This window comes from Falco peregrinus, chromosome 12 (genome assembly GCF_023634155.1).
Source record: "Falco peregrinus isolate bFalPer1 chromosome 12, bFalPer1.pri, whole genome shotgun sequence".
NCBI lineage: Eukaryota > Metazoa > Chordata > Aves > Falconiformes > Falconidae > Falco > Falco peregrinus.
The window spans coordinates 10578489-10594244 of NC_073732.1; the positions used below are offsets into that span (position 1 = coordinate 10578489).

General features: G+C 39.7%; 1 protein-coding gene across 4 annotated transcripts in view; it reads left to right on the forward strand.

Annotated features, from left to right (window-relative positions):
* NYAP2 (neuronal tyrosine-phosphorylated phosphoinositide-3-kinase adaptor 2) overlaps positions 1 to 15756 on the forward strand; it is a 146134-nt gene that overhangs the window by 90296 nt on the left and 40082 nt on the right. The gene's annotated exons all lie outside the window — the stretch shown is intronic.

The following is a 15756-nucleotide window of genomic DNA, read 5'->3' on the forward strand; positions in this document are numbered from 1 at the left end:
CTCTGTGACTTGGCTGAACCTCTCACTGCCATATGCTAGTAAAAAAAAAAAAAAAAAAAAAAAAAAGCACAATACTAAAATTTACATTCAGCTGAGTGTATTTGTAAATTATTGCAACAGTTACAGAGAAAATTCTCTTTCATTTTTATTGTTATTACTGCAACTGACTTTGTGGAAATTTGGCATGTGAGTCTAAACTCAGATTTTGCTGGCTTCTAATTTGTGGCATTCTTGAGTGGGTTTCTTTTTGAGGAGGGGGACTGCACAAAACTTATTTCCATTCAACTGCTTTAATATACAAGCAAAGCTGCCCTTGTAGCCTTTCTGTATTATTTTCTTGACTCTCGCCATTTTTGCTTTTGTATCTCCATTTTATTCCTTATGGAGTTCATTGGAATTGCATTAGTGGGAAGCTGGGATAAATCAGTGATACTAAGGAGACTGTCACCTCAGGGCCACATTTTTGGAGGATATGAGCTTCCACTGAAGACCAGACATGTTGCTGAATGCACTCAGCATCCACCGGCTGCAGCTGTTATGTCTGTATCTGGATTTTATAAGCAGCTCATTTATTGTGCTGTTTTCTTCTAAAAATTCTCTTGTGCGCTGTTAGCATCTTAAATATGCATTACAGCACAATTATGAAGTGGGGAGAAAAGAACAAAGAAAAATAAATTGTAAGGCCAAAACAGAAAGGAAAAAAAAATTGTAGATGATGATCACAAAGGAAAGCAAAAAGATGGAGAGAACCTCTACGGAAAACTGAATAAAGATGTAGAGTGTGAAAAATGTGAGAAAGTGGAAAAGGTAGATATTATTAATTGTCATTGACTGTTCTTTCACCCTTCCTGCTTTTCTGTGGGATGACATGGTAGCGTACCCTAACAGTTGGCAAACCCTTGTGAAATATAGCATCAGTCCTCAGAGGTTAGGGGGAAACTCTTTAAGGGGCACCAATACTGCCTGGTGTCCTTGGACTGCTGCAGTGCCCTTTTCTAATACAGTGGGAAGGTGTTTAAGTATGCCCACTCAATCCAGCTGTGTTGGAAGACACATTCCTTTTGTTTTTAGCATATGCACTGCGTGTCTGTTATCCACATCCTTCAGTAAAGAGGGAATTATGGAGGGAGAGAGGGAGGGAATGCTCTTTGGATTTTCTGGAGTTGTGCTGCCTGTCTTTTCTGCACCATAGAAACATGCTGTACTCTGTGAAAATACAGAACTGAAGTCATGTGCCTATAGGCATACCCACATCCTAAAAAGCAAAGTGGAGAAGCTGCTGGTGTGCATCTGAACTGCACCCACTTCCAGCTTCCAGGCAGGACATTTTTTCTGGGTGAAATGGTCCTGTAAACCCTTGCTAAGACCAGCTGTTTCTTCTGTGTATCAGTTGTTTCCGTTCGCTAAGACTTCAGTTTCCTCATAATTTCCCAGGAACTTGGTGCCTGTTTTGAGCAAGTATTGCAAATATTCATCCTAACGAACCGCACAATGTAACCATTACCTCTGCTGTGCGCCCTGACTCTGCACGAGGTGTGAGATCAGGACATGCAATGCACAGCAGATTCTTGCTCTTTTCCTTAGCTGCTCTGCAGGGCTTCGTAGCTGCTTTGACTTTTGCCTATGGAGAGTTTCACTTTTCAGCTTCTAGCCACATACAGGGAGGAAATTTGTGAATGTGCTACTTTGAAAATTCAGGTAACATGATTGAAAATCGGGATAATTATTAACATTTCCTGTTCCTGGCTGGTATCCACTGCTTTAGGAATCTAAAACATTTTATCATAAACTGTCAAATAGTGTGGGGAGGGGAGGGGTGCAGAGATGGCTCAACTCGTTAAAAAGGAGCTCATGCTGATTTCAGGCAGCTGAGACGCTCCCATGAAACAGAACTAAGCACAGATATATGTACTTTCCTTCTGCTTTCCTTGACAGAATCAGTCAGCTATGCATGCAGGTTTGAACTGGCTATGTTAATTTTTTTTCAAAATCTGTCTCTAAATCATGCCATGTAGTGTCTACAAACACTACACAACATGCAATACCTTGTATGACTTCAAATATGGGATGTGGTAGAGACCCCATCGCTGGAAGTTTTCAAGATGCGATTGAACAAGGTGTCAGATAATCTTATCTAGGCTCCCTTTACTATGGAAGGTGGGACCAGATGATCTTGTGAGGTCTCTTCTGACCAGGGATGTTCTATAATTCTATGAAGAAAATATGGATTTAGAGTGGAAATGTTTAGATTTTTTGGGTTTGTTGTTTGTTTGTTGTTTGTTGTTTTTTTTTAATTGCTGCTGCTTTCCAGGGAGCTAGAAAGCAGCTTTGGGCACCCTGTTCGATAGAATAGGGGAGAAGAGAGTTTGGGAAATGAGTTAAGTGAAAATTCACCCCATGTGGGTCTGTTGGGTTGTTTAACCAGCACCTCTGTGCATTAAATGCAGGATGAGGGATGTAAACAGGGCAGGATTTCAGTTTATGTATTTCTAATAGAGTTAGGATGAAAAACACTGGCCTAAGAAGGATGGGCTTGGTATGCTATTGAACTATGCATACCTTCTCATTTGGATACCTGCTCAGCTTGTGGGATTCCAAAGAGGAAGAGCTTCCCTACAAGACTAGGTTGGCCCTAAAAAGTATTATAGCTACTCCACTACATACCATTGCTCAACTACTGCATAGCTGGGAGTCAGTGTCAGAGACTGAAATTTGGAAGCCTATGTAATTTCTAACCTCTAGGTAAATATATGTTCTGTAGTTTTATATAAAGGGATGTCAGCCTAATTATCCAGCCCTTTTCTGCCTTGTAGCAATTGATTTCATGCACTATGAATGCTGTGTTCATCTAATGAGATAGCACAGCTTTACAGAAATAGTACTGTATAACTGAAGTTACTCCTGAACCTTTAAGCCAGAGGTGTATTGGCTCCTCCGACACAGGTGGAGCAGCTGTTTCACTAGAAGTTAGCTTTTCTAGTCTGATGACCCATGATATATATGAGATTAGACAAAGAGATCACAGCAGTCATGTCTCATCTGACAGTCCTGAAAGCAGATCTAAAAGAAAAGACTTAGAGGAGGGAGCAGGGGGAAACGCCAGAGGAAAAGGAGGGAAGGTAAGAGAACACCAGCTTTGAAGAGAATGACACTTGTTCACCACTGGAAGGGTATGGTCTTACCACAGGTAATTGCATTTAGTTAAAGCCTGAAGAAGGCTGTGTCCTTGCCTGTCAATTACTATCTATCAAGATATAAGCAAGCTAAGGAGTGGCAGCATCAGAAATACTTTCTCCAAGTGCTCGCTTGTGAGTGCATATTCAGGGTGAGAGCTACATACACCTGCACACACGCAGGTCGTGAGCCAGGTGGTCTGCTGGTGTCAGTTAGGTCTCTTGAACTCTGCCCTTCACTAAGGGACATGCCTGTTGGGGTGAGTGTGCGATGTTGTGAGAAAACTGAAAACAACTGAAGTGTAAACATGGGGATGACCAGACCTGTTGTCAGCATCCTTCAGGAACCAAGCTTTGGGGAAAAAACAAGATTCATTTTGCAGTTGAGTAGTCTTGAGTGCTGCTTCAGCCATACCTGTGGTTGTTCTTTACCACTAATCCTGAGATTCATTAGCAAAAAGATGTGGGCACTGGACTACAAGTTTTGATCCAGATCAGCTACCCTGGCCAGCTGGAGCCTCTTACTTGTTGAAGCTGACATGTGTTCCCCAATTAATAATCACAGGAAACAATTGGAAAGAAAAAATGATAACTTGATAGTAAGGTCATTCAGCTAAGCACACAAAAGGCAGGAAACCGTCATTTCACCTAGTTTTACTCTTAAGTGGGAAAAAGTGAGCTGGGAAGCAAAGGTACAAAGAAGAAATGTGTGAAAGGATGCATGGCAGCTCAGGGGCAGCTCGCATGGCCCTGGGTGCTAGTCCCCTGCTGTAGCTGCGCCATCGCTGCCTCATTTTGCATTGCACGCCAGTAATTCAGTTCTTTCCTGGCACCAAGGATAATGCCAGGTTTGAGAACTTGTTTCGAATGGATGTCAGTAGGTATCTGTTCCTTGATTGAAATGCATGCTATGTCATTTGTTGTCTTGCTGCTCTCACACAAAAGCGAGTATGTCTGTTTTAAGGGTGTTTAGTCGCTCAAGTCACAAATGGGTGGGACGTCCCCTCCATTTTTAAGATGAAGGAATGTCTTTGTTACATGCAGTTATTAAAACAGAAAACACGCGGTTTGGGATGATATGCAATGGTTTTGCTAATTGGTACCATGACATTGTCTCCTCTTCTAATTCAGCAATTTAGGCTCATCAGAAAATCAGGTCCTCCTGGGATTATGATGGTATACAGAAGCATTGAAGAAGACATAATTTCATAAATAATTGCTCAGGTTTTTCTGGAAACAGCTGCTCTATCTGATTGATGTATACAGATTTATTTATTCCTCCTGTTTATATTACTTGACTGCTTGATAGAATTTGTGGTTAGCAATTTAATCAACATTTCCTTTTATGAAGAAGAAATAAACTTGTACAGGGTAAAAAAGAAAAATTAATAGAGATAAAGCTATTCCCTTTTGTTAGATTTCAAGAAAAAGATAGTTTCAGGTAAAGGACTAGAAAAGACATTTTCTCTTCTGGTTTAATGTACAGGAACGTGTGAGTTGTCTGAAAGCTGTTAAAAATAAAGGGGGGGGGGGAAGCCTTAAATTCACTTACTAGCACCTACTTCACTGTGTTGTGAATAAGCAAAGCAAAGTAACACGTGCTGCACTTGAGGATGTAAATAATGATAACAGGTTGTGAGTTTTAAGTGCCTTTGATTTTTGTTTCCCTCCCCCGTCCCCCCAACAGAGCTTTCTAAGCCAGAGAAATATCTTGACCTTTAGGCCAAATCCTCAGCACTTATAAATCACGGCCTCTTACTTGAAATCAGGAGAGCTACTCCAGTTTACACCATCTGTGTCTCTGGCTTCAAGAAAATAAATGTGTCCTTTGTGACTAGAACAGCTTGTATTCAAAATGGGGTAGTCATACAGCAGGATGGTGAATTGGAGAGTTTATTGTCTTTTTGTTTCAAACAGGACCAGACAATCTATGACCAATTTCTGGGTGCTCAGTAATAATGGTAAGACATGCTTAATCTGGTGATGTTTTCCATAAGTACATATTACCTTCAGTGAAACTGCTAAACAGAATTTCTTAAAATTCTCACTGTGTTTTTTAGGAAAGGTGGTATCAGCATAGGGTATCAGGGTCCTCCTTTTCTGAAAGATCTAAAGGGAAAATGAAGATAATAGGAATCAAACTACTTTGATTTAAAGGCATGGTGCAGTTTTATTTACATAGCCTCTACTCAGGAGGTTGCTGAAGCCGGCTGGGCTGGCAGTGCCAGAGGCTTGAGAGGCCATGCCCAGAGGGCAGCAGCTGTGGCACTCGGGGTGGGTGGCTGTCCCAACCCCGCACTCCCATCAGTGCCCTCTCCCTGGGGTTGCTGGATTTGAAAGGGAGCCATGCTTTATTTCTGTCTGCTACGGTTGTCTTGAACATAGACATGTTTAAACTTTATACCCTGTAGAGCTGTTAGAGGATTGTCTGATTATCTCTAACCTGGTGTCAGTTGGAGATAATTTATTTGAAAATAAAATGGAGCCTCTTGCTGGGGGAAATGTAGGGTGTCAGCTTTGGTTTATAGGACTTCTGTAGAGCATCTTACAAAAATCATATCATGTGTTGCAGCAACTGGAGAGTTAGCAGTTTAAGCAGGAATTGCAGTTCATATGTGAAGAAGATACCTGTGCATGTTAGCTTTATGGAATGGAGAAAGCAAGCTCCCGAGACTGCAGACCAAATGGGTGGCTGGGGACCGTAGTGCATCTTTTGGTGCCTCGGCTTGGCTGACTGGCTGAAGCAGTGACTTTCAGGGTGGGACCAGCTGGTGCTCCTGCCTTTGGCTTTGGCAGTACAGTGCTGCTTTAACTAGGCAGATGCAAGATCTTTCAGGACTTGCCTTTATAACTGAGCACTGGACCCTGAATTGCATTTTTTTCTAAGTTAAGAATCAGATTTTCTTTGCATTAGGATTCAAGTGCATTATTGTTTGTTAAATCCTAAAATTAAATCTAGGGACTGTTAGTAAGAAGACCTACATTTATTGTGTTTGTTGTTTAAGAAGTACGATGTTCATAAAGCACTTTGAACCAGATTTGGCAAGTGCCACAGGTAGGTATATTAAGATCGCAGTTAGGCTTGCTTAAACTAAATCACAGGGAAGGACATCACAGTGTTGTTTAGGAAGAACAACCAACGTCCCCCTGACCCCATCACCATCACCAAGCGGGCTTTAGGAAGGTGAAATACTGTGCGAGTTTCAGAGAGAGCAGAACATAACACTTTCCCCAAAATTGTTGTGAGCGAAAAAAGTTTTGCAAACAAAAATATGCTTTTTTTTCCAAGAAACTGGAATATCTACATCATACCAAGAGGAGCTGCTCAAGATCATTGTTAAAAGAAAGTCTTTTGAATGCCAGCTTATGATCTGAAACCTGTTCTCATGATCTTTTGAGCTGCTGTCATTCTATATTTACAAGAGATGGAGTTTAATTAAATGCCTAATCTGTACTTACAGTGACATACCTCTAGCTGTAGAAGCTATGCAGTTTTAGGAGAAGATGGTGAGAACATTGGGGGAATAAAGGAATGAACAAGGTTTTCTCCCTCAGTTCTAAAATCTCCAATACTTCTGCTATTTCTCCTCTTGATATTTCTTAAAATGCCTGTACCTTACTGATCTGTGTAACAAAGACTGACAATTTCTTGGTCTAATTGGTTTATATACCCATTTTTTAAAAACATACTTTTTTTGGCGTGTCTGATTTGATTCCTGGCAGAGGGAGCTCAATTCTTAAGGTCCAATCCAAAGGTCCTTGAAATACAAGATAAGACATATTTCAGGGATCCCATGACAAATTATGGCAAAAGGAATCCTCTCCTTATCTTAGGCTGCTGTTCCTTGCAAAACCACGCTGCAAACCAAGACACTTAAGTGCCCAGAATGTGGCAGTAAATAATATAAAGGCTAAGAAAAGATAGTGGATGACCGCATGATATGCTACGCACTTTTGTCAGTGTATTATCTAATCTACCTATAATATTCTGATAAAAATTTTCAGACTGAACTGAGAAAAGGTGGATATGCTTCTCCTTAAGTTTTCTCTGGACCTTCCGGAAGTCTATCGGTAATGAGAAATCAGAGTTAGAAATAGCTTTATTTGGATTATACATGTAACATTGATTCAAATATTGAACAATGAAACTGTAGGGTTGTACAAACATGCTGGGTATAGATAAGGTGAGAAGTACAGGAACATTGAAGAAATAGTTGTCAGGATAATAATGCATATTAAAAAATTAGCTACATTTGCATTCAATTTGATGTGAAGGGGTTCAGGTTACTTTTACTCCTCTGAAGAGAATTATCCATCCCTAATAATTACTTTTTTGTTAAAACAGTAACATGCAATTAGCGCTTTATCTGGCATTTAAGAATGAGTAAGGAGTACCATTGTTCTTGTAACTACTCATCTGAAACAGAGAAGCTGCATGTTTAATTTTGCTGGAGATGGAAGTTATTTTTGTGTGTGACTTAAATACATAACTCAAAAAGTACCTACTTCCAGAAAATCTATAGCTATTTTACTGCTCTGGCAGTTTGCGTAATTTACGTTTGATTTATATATGCTTTAACACATACAGAGACACTTGAGCCAGCCCCACTAGCTGCTCTGCACACTTGTGGAAGCAATAATAGTAATGTCTTACAAGCACAGGCATCAGCCAGAGCTGTATAAGGCCATGCAATTCTATTTATTTCCTGAGGATCTGAAGTCTGTGCTGTCACAGATTAACGGTTGCTTAGTCGGCAAGAGTAAAACCAGTTCACAAAATGATACCTCTGATTAGAAAGTGGGGAAGGCCTAAAATTATTGGTTCTGTTAAAAAGAACAGAAAGACAGAATGACATACGAGTTTCATTCTACAATAGTAAGAAACCTTGAGCATGAACTTGCAGAGCAAATAGTGCCTGGGACCCTGACCCATCTAGGCTTGTCACAAAGGCTGCACAGAAAAGCCCATACGCTTGTGCCTGGCTTTGTAAAACGAGAGCAAAATTCAGGTAGAGCCAATGTTAAGGCAGTGTCAGGATTCCCTTTTGCTGGTAAGGTATTGTAGTAGGAGTGCTGTACAAATGGGACACTTGTTCCCATAATGAAAGACAAATTTTCTCATTCATTAATGCAGTCAATAAAGAGAAAAGCCTTAATAGAAATGTTTTTCATAAATGTAGTTAAAATACAGACAAAATAGCCAGGAAAGAATTCATATTCACTCCAACTTTCTAGTTGACTTTTGTATGTGACAATATGAAAGTGGGGGTTTCTGTCCCATTTTCACAGTGTCCATTACTATCTCTGCACTTTTCTGACTAACTAAAGATTCTCATTTGCTGCTGGATGAAGGCGTACACTTTAGAAGAAATTAAAGTGGTCAAACAATGGAAAACCCCTGCATTCAAATGCTGATGTAGTTCAAAGGCTGTTTTTCAGCAGAAAACTTGACCAAAAAAATGTTGGCAAGTTTAATATAGTCAGCACTTCTGTGAAAGATTGATATTTTTGAAGTGAAGCTTTGAAACTTAAGGTCATGAACTTTCAACAAAAACATTTTTCTGAAAGTGCCTGTATATTTTAGCTTTTTTGGCCTACCCTTGCCATACAGTGCTAAGACGTGCAGTGCCCACCAAACCATTGTTTCTTCATCCAAACGTGAAGCCTGTATATTTAAGAACCTGAATGAGCGTGCAGTGAAATGAACAGGGTTGGGAAGGAAGGCAATTAAGGAAGAGCAGGCACCACCTTCTCTTCAAATCAAATGCTAGCAACAGTTGGGCAACCTTTTACAGTCACTGATTTCCACAGTTTAATAACATATTCCATCTAACCATGTTTTCTTTGATCGGCGTTGAGTTTAGGGTGGGGATGGCAGTATATGCTTGTGTTGCACATGCGTGTCGCTAAGTAGTCCAAGGCTAGTGTCAGTGATGCCAGCAGAGGAAGGTGGGGAGAGAAGTTTCACAAGACAGGTGCATTCACACTGCTCAGGCTAGTCATCTTCCTTCTTCTCCTTCTTAAATCTTATTTGCTGCAAACAGATACAGACTGTGTAGGGTACCGTAGATGGGTATGAAACATAAGCACACACATGTAGTTGTTTGACTGAAAGATCAGCCTGGATTATCAGCAGGAGATTTGGGTGCACAAGCTATGTAAGAGAGATGTTTGCAGCTCAGCAGGACCAACTGCGCTATATGGTCATATGAATCAACATAGCTAGCTAACCCCAAATAATAACTGCTGGAAGGAAAACCCTTGCTCTTTTGGAGTCAATGACAGAATTCCCTTTGAATTTCTGTACTTAGGTTTTGGCCCAGGAAGGCACTGGGGAACACAGAGGCTTCTATTGAGGTGCTCTGAAGTGCAAGTCAACAGTTCCCAACATTGCCAGCTCTGAAAGGAAAACAAAAGAAAAATATGCAGTAAATATCAGAGAATAAAGTGCTGTGCTTAATTATGTGACTGGTCTGAGGTAAACAGCAAACCTATTAATAGAGTGCCAAAAGAACATCCTTTCCAAGAATGCTGTTTGATTTAATGATGCAAATCTCAGGACATTGCTTTTTATTTGCTTTGGTAATACATCTGTACAATGTGTATCTTCCAGATGTGGCCTCTTCAGTCAGAGAGTTGGGCTGTGAGGTGATCTGCAGCAGAATAGGCACACTGGAAAGATCAATCACAGTATCAGAAGACATCATTAAGAAATGATGATGGCCCTGTTGGAAACACGTCATGCTATCATCATTCTATAATATATGACAAAATATAATCATCTTGGATCAAATGGCTTACCTTATGTACGACTAAAACCAGGTTTTCCTGTATTTCAATCAATCATCAATATACAAGAGGATTTTTTCTCTTACTCTAGGACTTCAATGTTAAATGTATGTCTTACTATACAGAATTGTTAAAATTTCATCTTTTAGGTGACTGATAATGCCAGCTGAAGTTTATTGAAACATAAAGAATTCAATTTTATTCTATTTTTTTCAAACAGATTATAACACATAATTTTCCTTGAGTATTTTTATTCTAAAGTTTTGTATGATCTTTTGGTATAGATCCATCTTTTCTTTTGTTAGTCTTTTGCACCACATTGCATTGTTAGCTTTTTGTTTTCCTATCTTATTTTCCTAGCCAGGATTGCCCACGTAGCAGCTTTGGGATAGCCATACAAAATCAACCAGACACACATCTTCAGCAAACCCTCTTTCCCCTCCCTTTGTTGTCTGTAGCCAGCAGATGTGATCTCCACTGGATTTCATTGTATAAAACAAGTCAGAACAAAACAAACCCTACACTGCTTACAGAAACATGTGCTCAATGAACACTGAGAAGCATTTCAGCCATGTCTCCTTAAACGTTAGATGGTTTGTGAGACTTTTTGAGGATTTCTATTGATTTTGCATAGAACTAGGTCAGAGCTGCTTTTAATTGAACAAGCTGGCTGCTGCAAGTCTCACTTAACTGTAAAAAAGGGGTATTAAAAAATTGATATGCAAAGCAAACTTCTGCTTAATTAGCAAGCAGATGAAGTCAGAATAGACAAACCACCATAGTTAATAAAGATGAGGAAATGGCTTTCACTGACAGTATAATATACTCCTATTTTTTGGGAAAAATGGCTTAAGTACTGAGCATTATCCATGCTTCTTGCATGTGGTTTTAATAGCCTGTTAGCTTTCTTTAGGAGAGGTTGGGATAAATTTACAGCTGTGTAGATCAGGCGAACCACCACATGTCAAGAAAGCTGTTAAAAGGCAGCTCTAATTTTTAAATGTGTGATAAAGGTAAATAAAAATCCCTGGTGTGCAGAAAGAAGAAGCCGTGGGATTCCCTCCTGGGCTGAGTATTGCTCTACACCCAATGCCCGTGGAAGTGGTCCAGCTGTAGCGGATGGGGCATGCTGCTGCCACGCTGGCGGTGTTACAAGGGACACTGGTGGGGCTGTGCCTGGCTTTGCCCCTGCTCAGGGCCCTGGGTTAGGCATGGCTTGCTGAGCAGGGCTGCTGCCAGCTCGGCAGCTCCATCCCAGGTACAAGGGTGAGAGCTGGAGCCTGGGATGTGTCTCTGGTAGCTCTGATGGTCACACACGCGTGCTGGCTGCTGTCTAATCCTGTGTCGCCACGCCTGCTGATGGCCAGGCGTGCCCTTGGGGATACTCTGTGCTCCCTGCCTTGTGGCTGTATGAGGTGAGGTCTGACATATCGGGACTGGAGGAGACCAGGAGATCTGATTCACATCTAAACTCCATCCCAAGTGACTGACTTTGCTTTACACCTGTATGCATACACTGAATTTTAGACCCTGTGAGTAGTACCATTTGCTTCCCCCAGTATGCGAGTTCTGCCTAGAGTCATGCATTATTTATTTAAGTTTATAACAAACACACAGAAAAAAAAAAAAAAGTAAATGAATAATGCATGGATGGTTAGCTTACACATTTCAGCTCACAGCTGAGAGAGATGGCAGACAGCAACCCTCATTTTAAGTTCCTTAAGACAATTGCTTTTCTTTCTTCCCCCCAAAACCTCAAGCTGTAATAAAGGTTCTGCTCTTTATCACTTTAGCATTACGCTAAGAAGTCACCAGGACTGAAATCAATTTGTGCTTAAGAGCAGTGTGCCAGACTGGCCACAGATTATACATTAATTTGAATAAGAGATTTTTTAGGTAAGGTGTTCTCCATAGGTGTATTTTTCAGTTTGCTTTGGTCCAGGTTACAGCTGACTCACTCAGTTTGTTTCTCACTTTCTTTAGCATTTATTAATTTTCCAGTACCACAGCTCATGTGCCAGCCTTGCGTAGTCTGCAGCTCTTAGGGGACCTTTTGTAGAGCATAGAAGGGAAATTGTACGTGTCAATTATTTGTAAAATATGTTTTCTCTCAGAGATTTTAGCCACCATCTTATTCTTGAAATGGAAAAGCCTGAGATTCAGGTAAAATAAACAAATAAGAAAAATGCATATCTTTGAATATTGAAAGAAAATGACACCTGGAAGTGCTTGAAACATTTGAACGCCTTTATGGCAGTTCAACCAACTGTATCCATAAATATTTAAAGCAGTGAATTATTTCTTGAAATTTACATTTTTATGTACTATTTTGGCTTAAGAATTATTGAACAATAAAGATGCTTTCCATAATAATTTCAGCTTTCAAAATATAGCACTTGACTGTGAAAAGATTTGCCTGTGGACATCATATGATTGAGTAAGCTCCCAGCATAACACTGAGCTTCAATATCTCCTAACTCCAAATTAAGGTTTTTAACAGCATGAGGTAACTTAGATCGCATCTGTGTTTCTGGACTTCTCAAATAAAAAATAAAAAAAAAGCTGGGCAGAAGCTACTGTTACATTTCAGCAGAAAATATATAGATAGATATATATAACTGATTGTATTTCACGTTTTCCGTATAGGATCAATGTGGATAAAGTGGTCATTTAAATCCTGTTGTAGCTTTTATAAAGAGTTACTCCGTTTAAAATACACCGGTTTGATTTTTAGTTGATAAGGTCACCACCCCATAGGTAACCATAGCTGGCAGCTACACACGTGTTCTGCTTTCTGCCAGTGCCTCATGCCTGACTGCAGGAATGCAAACACGGAGCAATGACTGTGCTTTTATGAGACATTCAGTAATTTGTGCCACTGAGCTTGCTCCATGGAGCTACATTTGCAGCAGGGAGTAGTTAACAGTATAAAAACATCCAAGTGACTGGGACAGTCAACAAAAAGTCCCAGTAATGCACTGTGACCTGGGAGGGGAGCATTCTACATTTCTGGAGCTGTCACAGGCACATTAGAATTTCAGTTGAGCAAGAGATAGCACAGTGTTTGGGTTTTTTATTGAATTTGAATATGATTCCTACTGACATTTATTAAGGCAGCTGAAATTATTCTAAAACCCTTCCTAAAATGTTTGAGAAAAAGTGAGACATTATTTTGTTTTTTCATTTTTTATGTATTTGCAAGTGAGCAGGAAAGCAGTATTACATAAAACTATATAAAGCACTGACTTGTTGTTTTTCTGACTGTGTATCAATGTTACTGATAGTGATCACCAAATAATAATGATTCAGGCTCTGCGATGGGTTACATGACATTATAATCTACATTATAATCTGATTCAATCTGCTTTTCATTTTTAGGATATATTACTTTTCAGATAAACTGAGAACTGAAAATCCCTGAGAAAGGATAGTGGAATACAAATTTACAAAGTCTAGACAGCCAGTTGAAAAGTGATTTTCTTCACCTTATAAAGAAATAGACTATAAGCCAAATCTTTATTTAGTCTGAATATTTCCATAGTTTCCAGCTGGTTGCAGAAAACTGCTGTACTTTGATTCAGCTGATAATGAAACTAAGAATGCACAAATCATTTTTATCAGGCAACAAGTACAAATGCTTCTCTGTTAAGTAAACTGAAGTGGATAAATCCTTAGCTCCACACTCAACAAGAGTGTTTCCACTGCAACTAAGGGCTGACTGCATGAACGTGTGAAATTTCAAGGGGTGGTGGTCAAGTAGTGTCAATGAGGCGCACACAGAGAAGATTTTCACCAAGGTAATCACAGCCTTTCCAGTAGCAGCTGCATGACATAGTAAATTAAATCTATTGAATGATGCATTAAGTTGGTGGGACACTTGCAGGGTCAGATTCTGACCTTTTTTAAAGCATATTTTATTCTTTTGGCTTTTTATTCATTTTGCTGGAGAGGAAAATCTGCAATCTAGACAGCCTCCGGTATCAGTAGGAAAAAGTATTGTGTGCATTTCCAAAGAATTTTGGAACTTGGTTCCTATCTTTGCTTTTCCCAGATAAGCAGTATCTTAAAGAAGTGCATGTTATTGGTGTAAAGAAAAAAATTGTATCTGATTGCATGTAGCTGTTATGCAAAAAAGTACATCATTATTTTTGATAGATCAATGCTCAGAAAAAATATAAATGTATTTTTGTTGATAACTAGTTTTGAACTGTTTTAGTCATAATTCGGGCTCTCTGTCTCTGCACAGCTCTGTATTAGCAAGCCTCTCCGTGCAGTCACAGACAGAGCTTTGTTACAGACACTCCGTAGCAAAGGTCCCTGAAAGGCAGATGTCATGTTATATTGATACAGACTGTTATTCAACCTTGTACCCTGCTGGGGTTACCAACTAGGAAAAGCAAACATGTTTTATTTTCATTAAAGTGTCTTTTTGCATACATTAAAGTAGGTAAGTGACCTAAAAGTTCAAGGAAGAGGTTTGATTTTTGAAGGTCTTTGTCACATAAAATGTCACTGAATCCTATTTATGAGACTTGTTAAACTGGGGTTGTTTCATTGTTGTCTCATGTAGTGTTACTACTGTGAGCAATTAAAACCAGTATCTTTAAGGTTCTAGTATATCCTTAACATTAATTTTTACTATTAACTGGTAATAACTTATTAAATACACTAATATTACATATTGCACTGCATATCCAGTTAGACATTTTTACATGTTTCCTGCATGATGTTTCATTGAGGAAACTTCAGGCTGACTGTGTTGTTGCTCATCAAGTTCATCTGCAGACTGGGATGTCAAAGAAATCAAAACCAACATGAGATTTTGTTTCTGCTGTGCATGGATGGGTCTCTACCATATCATAGACATATCTGATATTGCACCTTCCACTGTTTGCAGTAGCAAGGGTAAACTGTGTGGGTTTCTGAGCCGCAAGTTAAAGTTTTTGGAATGTAGTTCTTTTTCTGGGACTCTATCTTCTGAGTAGCAATTACTGTTGGCTAGTCCCAGTTCCTGGCTGCGGGGATAACTGGGAGAGGAAGTGGCTGCTGAGACAAATTTCGCCATTGCATCTCTGGCAGTCCTGCAAAGCCACTGGTGTTCTGCATGGGTTCCATGGGGAGCTTTTTTCATCTCCTGACAGAGATGCAAATGGCTTCTGGTGTTTTCCCTTTCCTTGGCTGTCCCAGATCTTGTGATGTCCCTTGTAGCCACAAAAAAAGATGTTGAGATAGGGTTTAAGGGAGGACTGTCCATCTCTGTCCAAGACTGTAGATACATACAGAAATTAAGGTACATCAGGGGGTTGATTTACCAAACCTGAATGGCTAGAACTGAGGGTATCACATAAGGATGTCTTTGGGATTAAATATGAGGTATAATGTTCCAAACTCAGATGTGATTTTTTTTTTTTTTTTTGGGGGGGGAGGGGTAAAAGGAGGTAAAACAGTTCAGCAAGCTTTGAATAACTGACTAGCACTGTAATTAGCTGTTACAACTAAAAGCAGTCTCATGTTTTTTCTGTGTCTACTTTTTCATGTGAATTTTTCACAGCTACAGATGGAAAAGATCAGGAATGAATTGTTTCTCTGTTCATTGCTCAACCTGCAAGACAAGAAATGAGGGTCTCAAGAAAAGACCAGAAAATCACCAGCCATGAAGAAAGCAGACATCTCTGCTTCACTTGAAAAATCTTTCAATTGTTTTTTTGAATTTCTCCTCCTTGCATTGACTCATGGTGTTGCAAGCAGAAAGTCATTTTCTGACTCCAAGGATTTTCCAACCAAGTGAAATTTT